Source organism: Furipterus horrens, unplaced genomic scaffold (assembly GCF_987537825.1).
Source record: "Furipterus horrens unplaced genomic scaffold, mFurHor1.1.pri manual_scaffold_11, whole genome shotgun sequence".
Lineage (NCBI taxonomy): Eukaryota > Metazoa > Chordata > Mammalia > Chiroptera > Furipteridae > Furipterus > Furipterus horrens.
In genome coordinates this window covers 22552810-22574490 of record NW_028327181.1, presented here as the reverse complement: position 1 = coordinate 22574490, position 21681 = coordinate 22552810, and positions in this window count along the sequence as shown.

The window sequence follows — 21681 nt, the reverse complement described above, 5'->3', positions numbered from 1 at the left end:
TTTGATGTCCAGCTCAGCACTTGGGAGGAAATCAGAAAGGTTCCATGACATCTTTGAAGTTGCAGGCAGATATGGCTGAGCAGTCACGGTGGCAATTAAACGTCAAATTTTACCAGGCATCTTATGTCAAGGTAAGGGCACTGGTGGAAAAGGAGTGGGATTCGTGACATGAGATGGGGACATTTAGGCAAATGAATCAGAAGTCTTAGAACTCTGAACCTGCAAATCCCTCTGGGCCTCTCTTATCAGTAGAGACAGTTACCCCTTATTCCTGCTTTCTTCTGATGGAAACTGTCTTTCCCTGCATAAAAAATCTTAGTGATTTACATGAGGCAATTACTTTACAAGGCAATACCGATTCTCCTGACGAACCAGCCCTCCCAATACCAGCACCCTGCCTTGCTTCCAGGACCATAACAAGGAATAGGTCCCACCCAGCAAAGTGAAAGGCCCGGTCCTGAAAGGGTTAGCCTATGCATAAGAGTTGAAGGCTCCACCTGTTGGCATTGCAGACTGCATAAAACGTGCATGAGAGAGAATTCTAAGAAGGCCGGGTCCAGGCTGTCAATGGCAATGCCATCCACCCACAGAAAGTTATAGCTCCTGCCAGTCAGCTCTCTCCCTACGGATGCCCTCCCTGGGTTTTGGTAACTTGCTCTCTCGGGCTCAGGGGTAGTAATGGCTCCCTGTTGTTGCTAGTCTGAAGGGACAGCACTGCAGTCCTTGTTGACTTCACTTAACCCTGCCCACGATGCTGAACTTCCCTTATTTATCCCATCTTAGGGGCTGGTCCCTGCCGGCAGCTGATGGACACATTTTCTGGCTTTATGCTTTCTTGCCTTGGTGCTTTTCCTTCATGCCAGTCTTTCTGCTTAGAACGTCTTCCTGCTCATTCATCAAAGTCCAACTTAAAAATCAGTTTTGACATGAAGCTTTCCTATTTCTGAAGTCAGTACTAATTGAGCCCTCCTTGAGTCATACAGCCCTTCCTGTGTGCTTCTCTTATATTTCTTAGCAATTTCTTCTCTGCATTTTTGCTATTTCTAAGCATGATGTGCTTTTTTCACTTTCTGTAAGCTTCCTGTGGGCAGTACTCAGGTTTAATGCTTATTTTTATCCTTAATTAACCTTGTGAAGTTGATGCAAATAATAATAACCACCATTAATTTAACTATTTCTTTGTTTCAGGGGCTGTTCTATGCCCCTCGTATATATTCAATTAGTCAGTCCTTCGACAAACTATAAAAGCTGCAACCATTAGAAGTCCCATTATACAGAGAAAGGATTGGGCCCAAGTAACTTGCTCAAAGTCACATGACCAGCAAACAGCAGAACAGACTCTCAGCCCAGCACTCTGGCTCCAGAGCATGTGCTTTTAACCACAGCAACGTGTGGTCTCCAGGAAAATGAGTGGAAATAAAAAGGAAGGAAATGCTGACACATCACAACATGGATAAACCTTGATGACAGCATGTTAGCGAAATAAGCCAGTCACAAAACAACAAATATCATATGAGTCCCTTTATATGAGGGCAAATTCACAGAGACAGAAAGTATAATGGTCCCATCGGGGCGGCTGGGGGTTATTATTTAATGGCTATGGAATTTCAGTTTAGAAGGTGGTAAGTTCTGAGGGCGGGTGGTGGTGATGGTGCACAGCACTGTGAGGGCACTTAATGCCGCAGAGCTGTGCACCTAAAAATGGTTTAAAAGGTAAAGTTTATGCAAGACATATGTTACCACAATTAATTAATAAATGTATTCATTCATTTATTATTATTTTAAAGATTTTATTTATTTTGTTTTTAGAGAGAGGGGAAGGGAGGGAAAAAGACAGGGACACATCAATGTGTGATTTCCTCTTGTGTGTCCCCACCTGGGGACCTGGCCTGCAACCTGCGCACGTGCCCTGACCAGGAATCGAACTGGCAACCCTTTGGTTTGCAGGCTGGTGCTCAATCTGCTGAGCCACACCATCCAGGGCTTATTTATTATTTTTAAAGAGTAGAACATGAATGAACAAGTTAAAAGACAAAATAATTAATTAATTATAAAATAGATTTTAGAGGCAACAAGAACAAGCCTGACGAGATGAGACAAGACCATCATTTTGCATATGGTTTCATTTTATAAGCCAGGCTGATGTTCTCTGTGCCTGTGGTTTAGGTTTCAACGTAAAAGCTCCGAATGCTCACATCTGGGAGCCTTAGAAATCAGTCCTCTACCCCCAGCCAATGAAGTAAATGGATAATTGTCCCAAACTGTGAAGGAACTAATCCAATTGTATCAGGTTTCTCTAAGAAAAGTGTGTTATTGCTGGAACTGAGGTAGAGAAGAAAGAAAGTTGGTGGGATTCCCGGAGAAAAGAGAAAGACCACTAGCTCTAAGCAGGAGGAGGTGTGGGCTCCATCTTGCCTTCCCTTCTCTTCTGCTATTTACCTTTTCTGCACAGACAAAATGATTTTGTCTTGAGTGTTAAATACTCTCTATCTTCTATCTTCTATCTTCTAGTCTCGAATCTATTATATATCTTCAACATTGACCTCCCCCTAGTTCAGATCCGGGTTTCAACTGCCTCCCTGACAGCACCACCCAGATATCAAATAGCTATCTTAAACACGGAGTGACCAAACAGAACTCAGTTCTGCCTATTATCCTTCCCCTTGCAGAAATGTGTTCCTCGTCCCAATCTTCCCCATTAAAATAAACGGCACCACTCTCCGAACAATTGCTCAAGCTTTAAAACTAGAAGTTGTCTTTAATTCCTATATTCACTAAATCCACTCATTCCCATATTGTGATATGCAAGTTCTCTACTCTGCTCCCAAAACTTATCTGAAACTCCACTAGCATCCCCTTTATCCAGTCCGCCCTCAGTTCTCCCCCACACTCCTGCAGTCACTCCTAACTGGTCTTCTTGCTTCCTCTCCTGCCCCCAGCAGTCCATTCTTTGCACTTAGATACCAGAGAGGTAATTCTAAACCCGAAGAATACCATGGCACTCTCCCGCCTAAAACCTTTCAATGATTTTCATTTGAAGTTAGAATATAATCCAAATTACAAAACTTTCCGCAGCTGGAACCACACCTACATCTCACACTTTTCTACTAGCCCAGTAGACTGCAGCCTTGCCGGTCTTCCTACTGTTCTTCGAATAAGACAAGCTCATTCTTGCTGTGGGGCCTTTACACTGACTGTTAACTTGACTCATATTACCCTTCCCTCTGATTATTTCATGCTGACTCCTTTAAATTAGTCAAGACTTTAGCTCAAATATGACTTCCTCAAAGAGCTTTCCTTGGCCACCCGATCTAAAGTAGCAACTCACTTAATCATTAATCTTAATCTCATTCTCTCCATAACATTTTTCCTTCTTTCCTTCTTTACTTTCTACCCTTGCTTTTTCCATCTTTCTTCCTTCCTTCCTTCCTTATTCCTTCCTTTCTCTTCCTTTTGTCCTTCCCTCTATTGCTGTCTTTTTCTCTTACTGTCTCCCCATATAAAATGGAAGCTCTGTATAAATAGAGACTTTTTCTGACTTAAATGTATTCCCCATAATGTTATTTAATGCTTAATAATTAGAAAATACTCACTATGTATGTATTGAATGTTTATTGTATAAGGCATTTTCATTTCTAGTAAATCTCTTGTCCAAAACGGAGTACATATTCAGTTACATTTAAATGCACTTTTGAGCTTCATTGGCCTTCTGGCCTGGGAACCAAGCAAGTTCAACTCTAGTGTAAGACATTATATCTATAATAGACAAATGTAAAAACAACCTAAATATCTACTGACTGGTGAATGGATAAACAAAACAGGGCGTATTTGTGGAGTGCAATATCATTAAGCAATAAAAAGCAAGTGATAAAAATAATAGGAATGAACTGACACATGCTACAAAATGGGTGAGCCTCAAAAATATGAGGCTTAAAACACAAAACTACATACAAAAGACCGCATATGGTACAATTCAACTTATTATAAATGTCCAGAACGGTTGAATTTATTAAGATAGAAAGTAGATTAGTGATTACGTAGGGCTGGGGTAAAAAGCAAATTAACTATAAATGGGGGTGAGAGATCTTTTTGGGGTAATAAACTGTTCTGGAACTGAATTATGTTGATGGTTGTACAACTTGGTAAACTTAAACTTCAAAAATCATTTGATTAAGTGGGTGGGTTTTATGATATATAAATTACTCCTCAATAAGTCTTATAAAATTAAAAAGAATACTTGAAGGCCTCTCCTACCCTCTCTCCCTGCAAAAAAAAAAAGCCCAGTGGAAGCATTTGGAAACCACCCCCAAGTTCTGTTTGTTTGGGGATATAAACTTCCTATTTTTAACTAACTAATTAAATTGATTTACTTTTCCTTCACTCAGAAATCCATAGTTGTTGTCGTTTTTTTCCTTCCATTTCCAGTGGTATCACGCTTAGCTCATCAACTTTCTTTGGCTCTTCCCTTTCGCTGACACTTGGCACCTATATTGCTGTAACGTAAACACGGAGTAAATGAGTTGGAGTTGCAATTTATAAGGCCCACAGGAAAAACAAGAGATTCCCAGAAACAGAGATTTTAAGCATTACCACATAAAAATATCTCATTCTGACAAATGACATTTTTTCTAAACTTATATTTACCAAATCAGCAAAGAGCTATATTTTATCACCTTTTTACCCTAAATAGCACAGAGAGAAAAATTTTTGAGTGAATGCATCCACTTTAACACATGAGATTACAACGCCAGGTCGTGATCAAACTCTAAATAACTGCAGAGAAGTTTAAGTGCAGCTTCCCTGCCTCGGGTGGACGTGGGTAGCACGCAGGAAGCACATGGAGTCAGGCGTCCCCGGAAGCATGGGGCAGCGGTTTTCAACCTTTAAGAATATATATATCATAGCATACATAAACTGATTATTAAAATTATGCAGCAGATCTGACAAAAATAATAGATACAATTTTGATTTATTCTCACATGATGGCCATTGTTGTCTCGGCTGTTGTCATTTTTATATATGACAACCTAAGGGAAAAGAGGTCAGTGCCCCTGACTGAATAGTCAGGTATTGTATGTTTTAAAAATTCTTGCCACCCTGGCTGCTGTGGCTCAGTGGATAGAGCGTTGGCCTGTGAGCCAAGTGTCGCTGGTTCGATTCCCAGTCAGGGCACATGACTAGGTTGCATGTCAGGTCCCTAGTTGGGGGCGCAAGTGAGAGGCAACCACACAGTGATGTTTCTCTTCCTCTTTCTCCTTTCCTGTCTCTCTAAAAATAAACAAACAAACAAATAAATAAAATATATTTTTTTAAAAATTCTTACGTCCCTGGCTGGCTAGCTCAGTTGCTTAGAGCATTATCCAGGGTGGAGGTGGAGGGGTTGATCTCCCATCAAGGCACATGCAAAAATCAACCAATTAATGCAAAAATAAGTGAAACAAAAAACCAATTTCTCACCGCCCCCCCCCATTCTTCTCTTTCTCTAAAGTCAATAAATGCATAGTTTTTAAAAAGGGAATATTAAAAAAAAAAAAAAAAACCTTGCAGCACACCAGTTGAAAACTGCTGACATAGAGACATTTTTATAGTCTGGGGATAAGTAGATAAGAAGGACCAAGGCATCTAAGGTAAAAAGCACAAAAGAGCCTGGAGGCTAGAAATTATTTCAAGATGTCAAGAAACAAAAGTTAGTATTATGTTCCTATATTGCACTCTTATCTTTTATGTAATAAGAATAAATATTTTCTCATGAAAAGATTAAAAGTATCCAGTCATGTAATATGAAAAATAGACACATTTATTGAAGAAGATACAAGATACAAGAAACATTGTACATAGGACAATGATACCTATGTCCCCTTCAAAGTAGGTGCCTTGGGACCTCATACAGCTCTCCCAATTGCCATCAGCTGTCCTGTCATATTTTCCTGAATCTCATTGACCATCTGATATCTCTTCCCTTTCAAAGGTGATTTGAGTTTTGGGAAATGCCAGAAGTCTTAGGGTGCCAAATCTGGGCTGTAGGGGGGTGAATCACCTGGGTGATTTGAAGTTTCACCAAAAAACTCTGCATGAGATGAGATGCATGAGTGGGTGCATAGTCATGATGAAGCTGCCAATCACCATTGCCCATAGCTGTGGCCTTTGGAATCATCCAAGTAATTTTTGTAGGGTAATGTTCAAACTTAATGCAAGATTTGATGCAGATTTATTGCTCTACTGGCTTAGTCATTTTTAATGCAATGGCCACACAGTACATATGCTCACTCAATGCCATCTACTGGCCTCACTGACTAGTACAGTGAAGTCATCATTGTTCAGGGACACGCATTCCAGTCCACTCTCCAGGTTACATTGATATTGTGCAAACCGCTCTTGTTATGTTAACAATTGCTGGACTTTTTCTGGATAGACCTCATCATATATATGATATTCCTGATAAGTAAGTACTCAATAAAAGATAACTTTTATTTCCTGATAGAGTTTATGAAGAATGGTATTATTGGTTCTTTAAATGTTGAGAGAAATTGTCAGTGAAATAATCTGGGTCTGAAAGTTTATTTTAGGTTAATAAATTACTTTAATAGATAAAGGGCTATTAAGATTTTCTATATCAATAGAAAATTGATATAGAAATCTACATCAGTAATTTCTTTCAAAATATGCATTTCATTTAACTAAATTATTGAATTAAATGGCATTAAGTTATTCATAATATTTCCTAATTCCATATAGATACATGACATTTTATATATGACATAGTTTATATATAATATTAAATATGTGTGTTGTGTGTGTGTGCGATCTATGGTGATAGCCATTCACATCCCATGAGCCACTCAGTCTGGTGTGGGGCTGGAATTGTGAGTATCTGAAGCATTTTTCACTTTTATAAGTATTTTCTTTGTTCTTCAAGTTGAATAACTTCTACTGATATATTTTTAAGTATTCCAACTCTTTATCTGTTTCATTTTTGTCGTTGCCAATATGGTGTTAAGCTCATTGAGATTTTTATTGTAAAAATCTTATTTTACTGTATTTTTAATTATAAAATCACCATTTTTTTTATCATTTTAAACTTGCTGCTGTAATTTTCTACCTGTTCCTTTATTGCCATCTTGTTTTACATGGTTGAACATAGTCATAATAGCTACTTTGAACTAATTTCTGCTAAATACAGCATCTGGGTCAATCTCTATTGATTACCTTTTACCCTAAATGTAGGTTGTTACATTTTTCTGTTTTGTCCTACATTTAGTAAATTTGGATTACCCCTGGCTGGTTTGGCTCAGTGGATTGAGCGTCGGCCTGCGAACTAAGTGTCGCTGGTTCGATCTTCCAGTCAGGGCACATCAGAGAAGGAAAACTCTGACTCCAAAAAACCTCCGCTGCCTTGCGGCATACCTCTTTAGGGGAAAGGCTAAGGGAGTAAACCCCGACAGAAAATCCGGAGCAGGAGTCCCTAAGGCGGTTTGACGTTGTAGTCAACACCGGCAACTCCTGCGGCGCACCTGAAGCCAAGCTGTATTGACTCCGTCTTTCCCTTGGACCCTTCAGCTGCGAAGAGAGGGGGGGTCTGCTGCATGGGCAACAGCAGACCCTCCATATCACCCTGCCCAGGCTCTGTAGCTTCAGCTTCACTGGAGAGGACACTCCAGCGTCATCGCAAGATGTTGATTCAACACGGGAGGAGACAGATACCGTGTCACTCCCGAGTCGGACTGCACAACCATTCTCGGCGGTGCAGATAGACTCTTAAGAAGCTACACCATCGTCTCTCGAGACGGACGGCTGCCGACGACGAGTAAATTTGGATTTGTTTTGTTTTTTAGCTTGATTAAGAGATAAGTGACATATAACACTGCATAAGTTTAAGGTGTATAATATATTGACTTGGTATTCCTGTATGTTACAAAATGATTACCACCAGAGCATTAGCTAACACCTTCATCATTTCACATAATTACCACTTCTTTTTTGTGGTGAGAACATTTAAGATTTATTCTTCTAACAACACAATATTATTAATTATTATAATCACCATACTGTACATTAGATCCCCAGAAGTTATTCACTTTATAACTGGAAGGTTGTACCCCTTGGCCAACATCTGTCCATTCCCTCCATCCCCCAGCCCCTGCCAACCACCGCTCCACTGTTTCCATGAGTCCAGCTTTTGTAGATTCCACATATGAGCTACATATACATTCCTTGTCTTTCTCTGACTTATTTCAATTTGCATAACACCCTCAAAGTTTATCCATGTTGTCACAAATGGCAACATTTATTTTCTTCTCGTGACTAACTGTATATTTACACCATATCTACTTTCTTGGAAATTATGAATAATGCTATATTGAATATGGGAGTGCAGATATCACTTCTAGATTCTCTTTTCATTTCCTTTGGATTGTTGGATCTTATGGTAGTTTTATTTTCACTTTTTGAGGAACCTCATACTGTTTTCTAAAGTGGCTGCACTAATTACATTCCCACCAACAACGCACACAGGTTACCTTTCTGCACATCCTTGCCAATGCCATTGTCTCTTGTCCTTCTGAGGATAGCCATCCTAAAAGGTGGGAGGTGATTCTGATTTGCAGTCCCATGATATTTAGTGATTTTTTTTAGTTGATGAAGTCCCACTTACTTACTTTTGTTTTTGTTGCTTTTGTTTGTGCTGTCAAATTAAAAAAAAAAAATTACTAAGACCAATGTCAATAAGTTTGCTTTCCATATTTTCTCCTAGGAGTTTTAAGGTTTCAGTTCTTATGTTTAAGCCTTTAATCTATTTTGAGTTGATTTTTGTGAGTGGTGTGAAATTGAAAACCAGTTTTGTTTTTCTGTATGTGTGTATCCAGTTTTCTCAGCACAATTTATTGAAGGAATTATGCTATTCACATTGTATGTTCTTGACTCCTTTGTCATAAGTTAATTGACTTTATATGAGAGGGTTTATTTATCTCCATTCTGTCCCATTGGTCTATGGGTCTACTTTTATGCCAATACCATACTGTTTTGATTACTATCACTTTGTAGTTTAGTTTGAAATCAGAGAATAGGATGCCTCAAAGCTTTGTTCTTTCTCAAGATTTAGATATTCGGAGTTTTTTGTAGTTCCATACAAATTTTAGAATAGTGTTTCTATTTCTCTGAAAAATGCCCTTGGGATTTTGACAGGGATTGCATTGTGTCCATAGGAGACTTTTGGTAGTATGAACATTTTAACAAGATCAATTCCTCTAATCCATGAACATGGAATATTTACATTTATGTTTTATTCAATTTATTTCATCAAGATTTTATACTTTTTAAGGACACAGATCTTTCACCTTCTTGACTAAATTCATTCCTAAGTATTTTGTTGTTTATGATATTATTGTGAATGCTATCCTTTTCTTAATTTAGTTTTCTGATATTTTGTTGTTAATATACAAAAACAATTGATTTTTGCATGTTGGTTTTTGTGTTCTGCAACTTTGCTGAATTTGTTGACTAGCTCCAACAATTCTTCTTTGTAGAATTTTTTAAACTTTCTATATACAAGGTAATATCATCTATAAACAAATACAATTTAAATTATTTCTTTCTGGTTAAAAAACTTTTACTTGTTTTTTTTTGTTTGTTTGTTTTTGCCCAGTTCCTCAAAGAATTCTAGTGCTCTGTATAAATAGGAGTGGTGAGAGTGGGCATTTTATCTTATTCCTGATATTACAGGAAAAGCTTTCAAACTTCCACCACCAACCAGTTGAGCCGCTTGCCCAAGGCCTTGTAGTATCTTTATGTGGTTATGGAAAGAGGGTAATATTGGCCACATAAAAGGATTTTGGGTATCTTCTCTTTAATTTTTTGGAATATCTTGAGAAAGATTTGTGGTTTTGTGGGGTATATACCTTCACTATACAAGTTGATTTCAAATGCTCTACAATGAAAAAACCTGCTTTATGCACCATGGCAAAGTCATAGGGCCTATCACAGAGTAGATTCTCCATAAATACTTTTCGATTAACTGATTCTCCCACTAATCTCACCTCACAGTGTCTCTGATAATAAAGGGATAACACCTAAGCATCTCTAATCTTCACCATGCTTTCGTGGTTCTTCTTGAGCCTCCTCTTAGAAACAATTGCTACTATTGCTGTCAAGTTTCCTGATCAGTTTATAGTTTCAGGTTTTGTCAAAGTTGCCTATTTTAAAGGGATCAAAACATTTTACTCTGAGAAGGGGAAACTACTCTTTTTGAGAAAATAAATCTACTAGACTGGTAAATATGTCCCTGTTTAGTGGCTCTGGCAATGCTCCGCCTGACTTCGATTGGAAAGAAGAAGAACAAAAGAAAAACATTGTCTGTAGCCAGAGAGCTCTTCCTGTTGATATTGGTGCAAAGAAAATCCTGTGCGGCTCTTTAAAACGTGCTAGATTGTAGGCATAATAAATGTTAATACACAGCTGCTCACACCCAAAGGCTGAGTACAAATAACAAAATGCAAAATTATAATAAATGGAGACTCTGTACTTCTGCAAAGTTCCAGAGGATAGCAAGTGGAAACAGCACAAAACCCTGAAGCAAAAGTAACAGAAAGGAAAGCCAAGGTGGCTTGGATCACAGAGTCCTAAAGACGCTCCCAGGGAGGCTAATAGAAAGAGAAGCTGGAAGCCTCTATCTACACACACAAACACACACACACACACACACACACACACACACACACACACACACTCACACACACTTTGCCCCCTACAGCAGTGAATGGAATGAATGGAATCCTCATTCACTTTATCTCTTCATAGTGCCAGGGTTGGTCTGATTGAAGGCAGATACTGTTTTAGAAACCTCTGTAAATTAAGGATGAGATTTAGGGGCCCAAATAAACATGTAACGAGAGCAGTAGAACAGGGCAGGTTAATTGCTGCTGCCTTTCCTCACCACCACGCTCTGCCGTACACACCTCTCCTGGGTAGACAAATGGCAAAGTAACCAAGTGCTCCCTTCAGCCTTCCCTGGCAGTTCACTGGGGACCTGTGCTCATTCTTTAGTTAACAGCCCCTGTGGGGAGAACCAATGCATTCTGCATCCCTCCTACCCTAACAACCCTGAAGCCTCCATGATTTTGGGGTGAGGATAGAGATTAGAGCTGAGTCATCTCAGAACCATCAGGTCTAGCAATAGGAGCTTAGTACACAGTCAGCACACAATGCCATTGTCTTCCTAGCTTTGTGCCTTGGTTTCCTCATCTTTAAATAGAGATAATTAAAATGTCTAACTCAAAGAAGCTCATTGTTAGGTATGACACATTAAATGAGCTTAAGCATCTAAAGCATTAAAATAATTCTAAGCCTTAGTAAATATCCAATAAGTGCTATTTATTATCATAATAGTCACTACTAATGTTATTAAACTGGATCATCCCAAATGGTCTTTTATTTTTAAAATTCTGATTTTTAAGAACACCTAATAAGATACCTATTTTAACATATTTCCCTCATTGAAATCAAAATTTCACATCAAGCTTAATTATCTTTTATAAAAACATTTTCTTCTTCACTTACTGATCTTTCTGACTATAAATCCTCTGGGTGGAGAAACACCTTGCAACTCTAAAACCTTGCTAAGTCTGAGATGTAAATAGGGTTTTTCCCCTAGGCAGACGGAGGCACCGAGAACCTGGCAGGGGGCGGGAAGACGAAGACAGAAACTGTTAGAGCAAGGTGACAACAAGAGGGATAAAGGCAAATCTCTCTGGGGTCTACAGTTTCGGTTCATAAAAGGAAGTGGCTGGCCTCCATGATTTCTAATGCACTCTCATTGTGAAGAAGCCATATGCTCATTTAATAAGCTAATTGGTTGAACTTAAAAATTCCATCTAAGCTCAGAATTGCCCATGGTTAGGATAAAATCTACCTCTCCTGGTTTTACTGTGGAAGCTAGCCTTCAGATGATCTGGGCTTTCGTCGCCTTATCTGTCCAATGGACTGAGCAGAGAGACTGGGGAGACTCTTCAACAGCTTTACAGTGAAGAGAGCCAGAGCAGTTCTCCATCTCTGAGGGAGAGTCTAGAGTGCCTCATGGCAGCAATGGCAGTCATTAACTGTGATGATTGTAGTCAACAGCTGTGCAGCCTACAGACTTGTGCCCAGCTGTTCTTTCTGAGCCCTGCGCCGTGGTATTATATGTAGGCAAGTTCCTCAACACAAAACGTCCTTGTCCCTGTACTGGTTGTGTGTGTGCATGTATGTGCACACATGAGTGAACACAGGCAGTCATGGTGTATTCAGAACAAGGCCACCCAAGAATATTCTTTCAAATGGCTGTTGTTAAAGATTGTCAGAGTAGAGGAAAATCCAGCTTTATACACTTTACAAAAAACTCTCCTAAAAGCTAAGAATACCGAAAGGTTGAAAGCAAAAGAATGGAAAAGGCATACTAAGCAAATGCTGAATAAAAGAAGGCTAGTGTAACTAAATAAATATCAGGCAAGATATATTATTAGATATGAAGAAATGTGTCATGCCCATTTTATCAGTAGAGAAAATTATCTACAGAACCCTGCCCAAAGTTTTCCCTGTGAGCCAATCCTGAGGATTCTGTCTCCTAGTTACATACCTGTGAATGGGTCCTTACATTCTTGTGAGTAGACTTCCCACAAGCCCTCAGTAACATATGGAGAACAAAGTACATTTTCAAGGAGCAGAGACGGCAGGAGTAACACAAAACTAATCAGATCCTACACTGCCATCAATCCCATCTCCAGAGAAAACTCACCATGAATTGTAAAGTACTGCATGCTGCCCAAAGAGTTATTTAGCAATAACTCCCAGAAATCTCCTAAATAGGAAGATTACCAAAAAAATCCCCTGATGTTACATCTAAAGATGCAAATGAGGTCTCATATGTAATGTCACCCCTGACTCTGATGGTACCCAGATTCTTGTTGGCCCCATGCCAGCTGGTGAGGATGAACAGCTCCACCCCTAGCCGGGCCTTCGTTCTTCATGCTAATAGCAGTGGGTGTGCTCAATCATTCAGTCTCCTCACCCGCCAACCTATGAAAAAGAAGTAGGGGTAGGGAGAAGGTCAAAGTGCCAACCTTTCCCTTCTATCCATCTCGTTTAGCTTTTCAAAAGGAAAGGAAGGAAAATGGTGAGATGTCTCTGGTTGATATCCAAGCCAGGAAAGGAAAGACTGGAAACCCTGCTGGGGAGTTTAAAAGATCTCACATCCAGAGGTGAATAATGAGGTGTTTTGCTGCCCCGTAGAATCTAAGGAAAATATTCATTTACTGAAAGCTGCCCAGGGCTTTGGCGTTCTCAGGTGGGGTTCTTAGCTCATTGACATCCCATTGGCTGTTCTGGGAAATCTAGAGAATTCAAGCGTAGAAGAGTTGCAAGTAGGAACAACCCCTGCCTGCCTGTACCTCCCAGCCGCTGTATAAGAAATGGCAGTAAGAAAGATGGTTCCTTCATGCTGGAACCACGGACCCCTGGACCCCTGTCATGGAGTGTGTTAGCAGCCCCCACCCCAATGAGGAGAAAAACCTTTAGAGAGATGTGGGTCCTCGGATGAGTGGTGGAACCATGGTCATGATGCCAAAGGTGAGTCTACATGAAAGGGAATTCTTTGTACCTAGTTTGGATGCAAGGCAGCAGTGTGGCTGCTGAGCTTCCAGAGAGATCCCTGGGGCTGTGCTAGAAAGATGCATATTAATCCAGAAAGGGGATGGCATTGGTCATGGAAACTAAGCTATGGCTACCAGAGAATCAGGGCGGGCGGGAGAAGGGAGGACTCCATTCATGAAGCAATAGTGGGCAGTGTGGCTGTGGCAGTAAAGAGGGGAGACACAGTTGAGGTGAGAACTCAAACCAGGCTCTTGAGAAAGTTTTGGCAACTAAACACCCACTAAGAGTGAAAGTTTAGGGACTGGCTCTCTACCTGAAATCTTCCTCTGAGTCATTTGTCAAAGGCATAGAAAGTGCTGGGTTCACAGTATGACTTTCCTGGGGAAGGATACCGCTCAGCAGATTATTTTCAATAAGGTGGTAAAACCAATGCCTTGTTAAATTTCAAGGGATTTGATACATTTCTAATAATGCAACGTAGAGAAAATAAGAAAACATAAGATTTTTCAAACAAATAAATTTAGCCCAAGGGTTGTAACGTTATGTCCCAAGGTTAAACGTAGAACTGGCTCTAGAAATATTACATCTATGTCAATATCTCTATCCGTATTCGTATCTGTATCTGTGTGTGCACCTATATTATCTAGAGGGCATGCATTTTCCAATCTCCCATTTCAACAGAGTCTCCATCATTCCCTTGTAATGTATATTACTTACCTGCTGGATATTACAGGTTTTTGAGCCTATTATTATTTGTAATTTTACTCCAGTTCCTTTTTCTTCATTTGATGAGGACACCAAAACCCAGAGAGTTAGTGGCAGGGATGCTTTTATTTTAGAGGTCCTTCCATCAGGACATGTTCCTCCCTCTATTATAAACAAATATCTGTATTATTTCTTCTAGTCTGCCAAGGTTTTCACCTCTGTACTACGAATTGAGTCATTTTCTGCCTAGAAATTCTGACAGCACCATTTCCTCCCTTGCACTGGTTTAGAATGGCATTGTTCTCCCATAAACCAAGCTCCTGGTAAATGCTCCAGACCCGAATGGAAGTTTTCCATCATGGTCCTTCTGACCTTTCCCACATTCGTCAAGTTTCACCAGGTTGTAAAAAAGCCCCTTTTCTCTTTCTGTCCTCACAATTTATAACCTGATTCTTAATCAAGTCCATTACCTTTGAAAGATCATGAATTGTTTTCATTTTATCAGATCTCAGTTGAAGCAAATACTCTTATTCAAGCTTCAACCCGAGCCTGAACTGGCTTCATTTCTCATAGCACCTGTTAAATACTCATTATGTCAACTAAGTTACTGGCAATTTTGTTGAAAGTTCATTTTTTTGGTTGTTAATGAGACACCTTTACTTTACTATCCAAAATTGAATGATTGTTGGATCATATGTCATAAAGAATAGGCTTCTTTAATGGCCCTAAGATGCATGTCCATTAAGACCCAAGGCTCTATTCTCAAGGCCACTTTCAGAGAAAGACAGGAAGTTAGCAGGAGTTTCTGATCTCACTGCATGCCTTTTATGTCTCCGGTATACGATGAAAAAACAAATGGTATTTGTGTTGCACAAGTGAATGAATAATTGAATGTGAGTAAGCACATAAATGAATGCATGAATGAACAAACAGAAGAAAACAGCCAAGTGGAATAGACGATGATTAATCAGTTGAATTGTTTGAATCATCAATTCCGTACCCCTGTAGTTTAGAGAGGAAAGGGGCTGAGCATTGCCTAGGGTAGCCCAAGAGTTTTACTGCAGTAAAAATATTTATATTTCAGTTCATTATTTTCCTTGTACCATGATGTCCCTGTTGTGTTCATGTGTTCTAAATTAAAGGCACTAGACAAGGGAAGAAACAGGAAAAGGGCCCAGGATCTCTGACTGCAGTCCAATGGGCTCTCCCCAACCCCAGGGCCTCTCCCCAGCTGGAAAGGTGTAGGAACTTTTTAATCTAGAAGTGCAGCTGTTCCCAGAGCCACCCTGGAGCTCCCTTTATGAAGCATTCATTCCTTCTTATTTCCTAATGCTGATTCCTATCTACAAGGGATAATGCACATTTTAAACAAAAGTGTTGCCTGACATTCCAGTCTTAGAGAGCAGTTAATAAATACAAACTTCTTTAAAACACATATACATGGCAGAACAATTATTATCTATCAAGCTGCTTTGGCAGCAAGAAAATGGTTTGCATTATACCTGATGGTCAAAAGCCTGAAGTCGTTTAGAAATCTGAAAGCCTGGCCTAGAAAATTATGTTCTCCTTCGAGAAAAAAAAGGCTTGTTTAAACTAAAGGGCACACAGCAAGGAGCAGAGAAAACTGATGTGACCTGGCAGCAAGTGCTTCTGAGAGGGCGGGAGAGAATTAAGCAAGGGAGGTCCTCGACACATGAGAAAGAAGTTGAAGTTATTGAGGTCATTGGTTGCCATGGGCGAATCCCCGCCACTGTGTCCCAACTCCAAAAGGGCAGTGTTGCACTCCGAGGATTTCACTGTGGCCTAGGTGAGCCCACCGTATTGTTCCTTCATGGGGGCTGACAGCTTGACAGACGGATGGCTCACATGTTGACAGCAGAGACACCCAGCTCTGCCGCTTCACTGATTCATCGTCAGCACTTTTAGGAAGAATGTGAAACTGTCTCTTAGAGGGAACAAAGGAAAAAAAGAAAGAAAGAAAAAGGAACACCTCCTCCTTAAAGAAAAAAAAAAACCTGTCATAGAATTTGTTTTCATGACAGCCTTTCCCTTTAATGCCAGTTAGATTTGGGCTCTCCTGTTAGGATGACCTTGACCTAGGACTGCGTTACAGTTGCAGGCCAGTAGGGGCTCCAATCAGTCATCTTGTGGGTGGCTGGAGCCTTGACTTGCCTTCTCTTAGCTGCTCCAGACACATGAACTTTGCCATGAACTTACACGCTGTTTTACGGAGTGGTGTTCTCCCAGCCTACGGATCCTCAAGCAAGGAAACCTCAAGATCCCAAGAAGCAGTCTGTACCTGACTTGTTCAGTTAGAACAAGTGGCTATAGAGGATAGACCAGGCACTCAAATATTCCTTGAGTGAGTGAGTTTTTAAAAATGCATGAATAAACATTCCTGTAACATTCAGCTGTAAACACTCCAGGAATCTTGAATTCACCACCTCACGATCCAACTAGAGGTGAATGAGTTATCACCCCTCCTAATGCTCACTTTGTCTGTACTTTATATGACAATTGCTCTTCTGATCTACTACAGTTAATTGTGTTTAACTTAATAATGAGCTGTTCAGAGCAGAATCTTTGCTTGCTCCACATTTCTCTCACTCATTCAATGCATGTTTATCAAATCCTAAAGGTCCTAAGAGTTTTACAGAATAAAGACATAGATTAGCCTTATGCTGTCTTCTCAAGTGTGAATGTTGTTTGGAAGTGGTGGTGGGAGAGGACCCATGCCCAGGTCGAAAGACATGGGGAGTGGGTAGAAGTGGGTAAGAAGTAGGTAATCATTATAATAGCTCATGTGTTTTGAGTATTTACAATATATGTGTAACAGGTACAAGCATTATCTCCATCTTTACAAGACGCCCATGAAATAGACATTATTATGATGCCCATTTTACACATGAGAAGACCGACTCAGGCTCAGGATAATTAAGTAACTAGCAAGGCAAGAGCCATGACCTTTGTGAGTCTACAACCAATTTCACTTTCTCTCTCTCTCTCTCTCTCTCTCTCTCTCTCTCTCTCTCTCTCTCTCTCTCTCTCTCTCTCTCTCTCCCTCTCTCTCACCCCCCCCTCAAACACACACATACACATGCACACACACACACGTATGTGTTTTGGGCTAAACTTATCTCACAGTAACAATGATTTCTATATTACTTGAAAAAGTCACACATGTGCAACTATTTTATTGGATGAACTAGACTTTGATAAAGTTCAACCAAGAGAGTAAATTTATCCTTTCTTCCATAGTCCCTACAAAATCACTCTGGCTTAGTCCTCCCTATCCCTGGGATAAAATGTCAGGGAAGTCTTAAAGCTGTTCAAGCTTCCTTTAATCACAAAAGCAGTCTCAATTTAATAATCAGGTCCAAAGACATCCAGTGCCCTGTAATCGTCAAAGCGCCAAACATCATTCAACTTGGGGATTCTCCTTAAGCCCAAGCCTGATCTCCTCTTGGTTTGCAGCGGAGGTGCCGCAGTGTGGGCGCCTGGCTGGCTTCTCTGTTTCTTCACTCTGCACTCCCTTCCCTATACCCTACCCCCTGCCCAGGACGAGAGAGCATTAGAAGGAAATGACGTAATTGTTCATGGAAGCTACAGTTGTAATCTGGAGAGGACCCCCTCTGGGTGGTGGATGTATAACTGCTAGTCTTTGATTCTAATTGGCTTGCTGTTCTAGTGTGCTCTTCTGGGAGCAGAGCTGCTCGGCCCTTACTGTGTTGTTCCATCCCGATAATATCAGGCTAAGAACTGTCTCTAGGGGCCTCTCTAGGTGAGACTCATTGTCTGCCCTTGAGTCTCAGGGTAGTTCATGCTTCTAACCACCAACCAGGTGGGGTTACCCATTTATGGTTCTAGAATCTAGAAGGTAAAGAGAAGTGAGAAACTAGAAGATAATATGAGCAAGACTCTTGGGTAAATAGCCAATATGACTGGCAGAAAATATTTGATAGGAAAACAAAATTTGATAGTGGTGGAATATGATATTAATAGCTGATTTTCAGCAAATACAGCAGTCCCTCTCTATATCGCAGTTCACTTATCATGGCCTCACGGTATCACGGGATTTTAAAAAATTATATTTAATTATTTATCACGGGTTTTTCGCTATATCACGAGATTTTGCAATACTGTATACATATGTTATTAAAGTTACGTAGGTTTAAGAGTGTAGAATATGTTTAAGAAAATAAGTAGTGTTTATAAAAGCATGAAAAAGGTTAATAAGGGAGTGGGAAAGGTTACTAAGGGACTGGGAACAGTTTATAAGTGTGTGAGAAGGGTTTATAAAGTCTTAAAATATATATAAATACTAAAATAAGTGTAAGGTTCCTACTTCACGGATTTTCACCTATCGCGGGGGCAGTTAGAACATAATACCCACAATAAGTGAGGGAATACTGTATTTATCTGCCGCCATAGCGCTCTGGGCACTCTACATGCATTGAATTTACTCCCTCCACACTCCTAAGAGTTCCTACAACTAACTCCACTTTTCAGGTGAGAACACTGAGGCACAGAGAATCCAAGTAGCTTGCCCAACGTCATACAAGTAGTAAGTGCAGAACAGAGAGTCTATGCTTGGGAAAGCCTCCCCCGTCTACCTCTCATAGGTAAGGTGGTGGGGATTCAGAGGCAGACTGCAGAAGGCCCTTGCGCCATAAGAAGTTCAGACTATGCTCCTTGGGGTTTGGCAAACTCTGGCCTATTTTTGTACGGGCCATAAACAAAGAACAGATTGTTACATTTTTAAGGGGATGCAAATATACATACATATATACATCCATGCAATAATAATACACAGGATGGGGCAAAAGTAGTTTTAGAGTTGTGAATACATGAAACACAGACCATATTCTTACATTATTATTTATTAATTATTGTATTGTTTTTTTATATGAACAACTGTAAATCCACTTTTGCCCCGCCCTGTATGACAGTGTCAGTATGGGTAGGTGGCCTGCAAAGCCTAAAATATTTACATCTGTTCCTTCATGAAAAGTTGGCCGGCCCGTGGCTGAACAACAGCTCCCACATATGTCATGTTGAGTTGCTGGGTTCTGCGAGGATCTCAGCAACCACTAAAGGGGCAGTAAGACTGGGGGCTACCTACCACGCAGGAAATATTCCAGGTTTCTCCTCAAAGTCCCTTAAACAGCACAGCTCTGCATTTTTAAAAATTTGGGTTTGGTGCTAATATACTGTTTTACAAGGACTCTACCGCAAAAAGAAAACTGAAAATCAGTGGTGTGGGCTATAGGAAACGGTTGGAGGCCTATAATTGGGGAACTGGTCTACCAGGAAGAAAGAAACAGAGGCTGGTAGTGCTATTCAGGACCAACTACATGAGGAGAAACTCAAAATGAGAAGAAGATAAAAAGTTAGAAAACTGTTTTAATCATCTCAGCATGAGACTCTGAGGGAGGGACAAGAGGAATGTTGATAGAAAGGGAAGGGAAGAATGGGTGGGAGTTCACATTGGATAAACTGATAGGTCCTAATACATTCAATTACCACGAAGGAAGAATATGGAAATCTCAAGGACAATGCCAAGATTTCAAGTGTGGGATGTTGGAGGTAAAGGATTCTACTGGCGGAAGTGGGTACTGAGACAGAAGACCTGGCTTGGGCAGCAAGATGTTGGCGTAAATTCCATATGTGCACTTGTTTACAGACCCTGAGGAGCTGATGGCTGTCCCTTGTATTGCCTAACCTGAGGCTCCCAGAACAGGAGAGAAGAGGGTCACAGAAGGCAATCTAAGATTGCAGTCAAAATTCAGCCAACGAGGGGGGGGGGAGCGGGGGGGCGACGGCGGTAACGGACACCCAGGGCTAAGTGGCTGGGGATCACTTCCTCTAATTCTCCTTCAGAGGAGAAAGACCTGGGGTTTGGGCTTTAGAGCTTCCTTCCTTTCATCTCCTTTTTTCTTTTTCTGTTTCAAAACATGTTCTATGAACGGATGATAAGAGCAATGATGAGAAGATCAGCTATTTCGTCTGCAAATCTGAAATGAGGTTCAATGTGATTTTATCTCTGCCCCCCTTCCCACAAACAAGGAGCCTTAGAACTTCCTCTTTCCTTCGAAGGCAGCGATCATCTGGAATAGGTCCCTGGTACTGGAGTTGACTTCCAGGAAAGAATATAAACCTTCAGCCTCCCCCTCCTTCAGACTGGTGCCCGTGTCAGCAGGGTGCTATTACAAGAGGCTTTATTACAACTTATCCGACTGTTGGCAAGTTCTGAATCTCAAAGAGAACTGTTTTGTTGTACAAGGATCAGAGTGCTCCACAGAATACTAAAAAGGGAAAGGTAAAAGAAACTAAGTCATCAAGAAAAGTTTTTAAAAGCCCTCTCTGCATATGCTTATTTGAAGAACCTGTATTGTGCACTTGGAATTTACTTTAATTATTAACACTGAAAGAAAATGTTCCTTCTAAGCACGGAAACTTCAAAGGGTAAATAGTCATCAGGGTTCAGGTACTGTTTTCTTAAAGTGCTACCTTAATAGCCGTTGAAGCAATGCAGCTATTTGGAGGTTTGGTTACTGTTGTTGGTTTGTTTTGTTTGGTTTTACTCAGTGATTGCAATGTGCTTTATAAGAAAAAAAAATCAATAAAGCTTCTACCCATTTGGGCCAAAGACACAAATTATGACTTGGCCTAAGGTCATTCTGCTGGTCCCCACAGAGTGCTCTGCTCTCTACGCTCATGAAAGATTGAGCAGCTGGCTTCCAAGGGGAGGGCACAGGAGGGATGTGCGCGCGGCAGCTTTCTAAGTGATGACTGTCTGAGACACACCAAAGATGCCGACGCCAAGAGGAGAGGGATTGACCAGTGAGACTCAAAGGGGCAGGATGCAAAAGAGCTGGGGCAAGAGCCCGGAATCCAGCTGGATATACACATATGACCTTGGAGGTCCTATAAATGGCTCGTGGATCCTCAAAGCTGTCTTCAGCACGGGTGTGACTTAAACCTGCACTCACAGCTGCACCAGCCCTCCTTCCACAGAAACAAGAGAATGAGCAACCTGCTAGTTATGGGTTCTTTTCCCTTCCTCCCATCACAGTGCTGGGTAGCTGAAGTGAGGCTTTCCGATGTACAGCAACAGCTCGGAACGCAGAGACGCAGTCTCAGCTAACACCGGCCTTTTGAGAAAAGTCATCATCAACTTTTCATTTATGGGAAAATTATTTTTCTGTAGCGCTCGTATCTGGCCATGTTTCCTTGCCCTCCTTAAACAGCCATTTTAACCTAGAATTCCCTTCACTTTGCTGAACAGTTCTTTTTTTTTCCAGCTGTAGTCATAGTCTCATGACCTTGTCTCTGCCAATTAGATTCCATCCATATCTC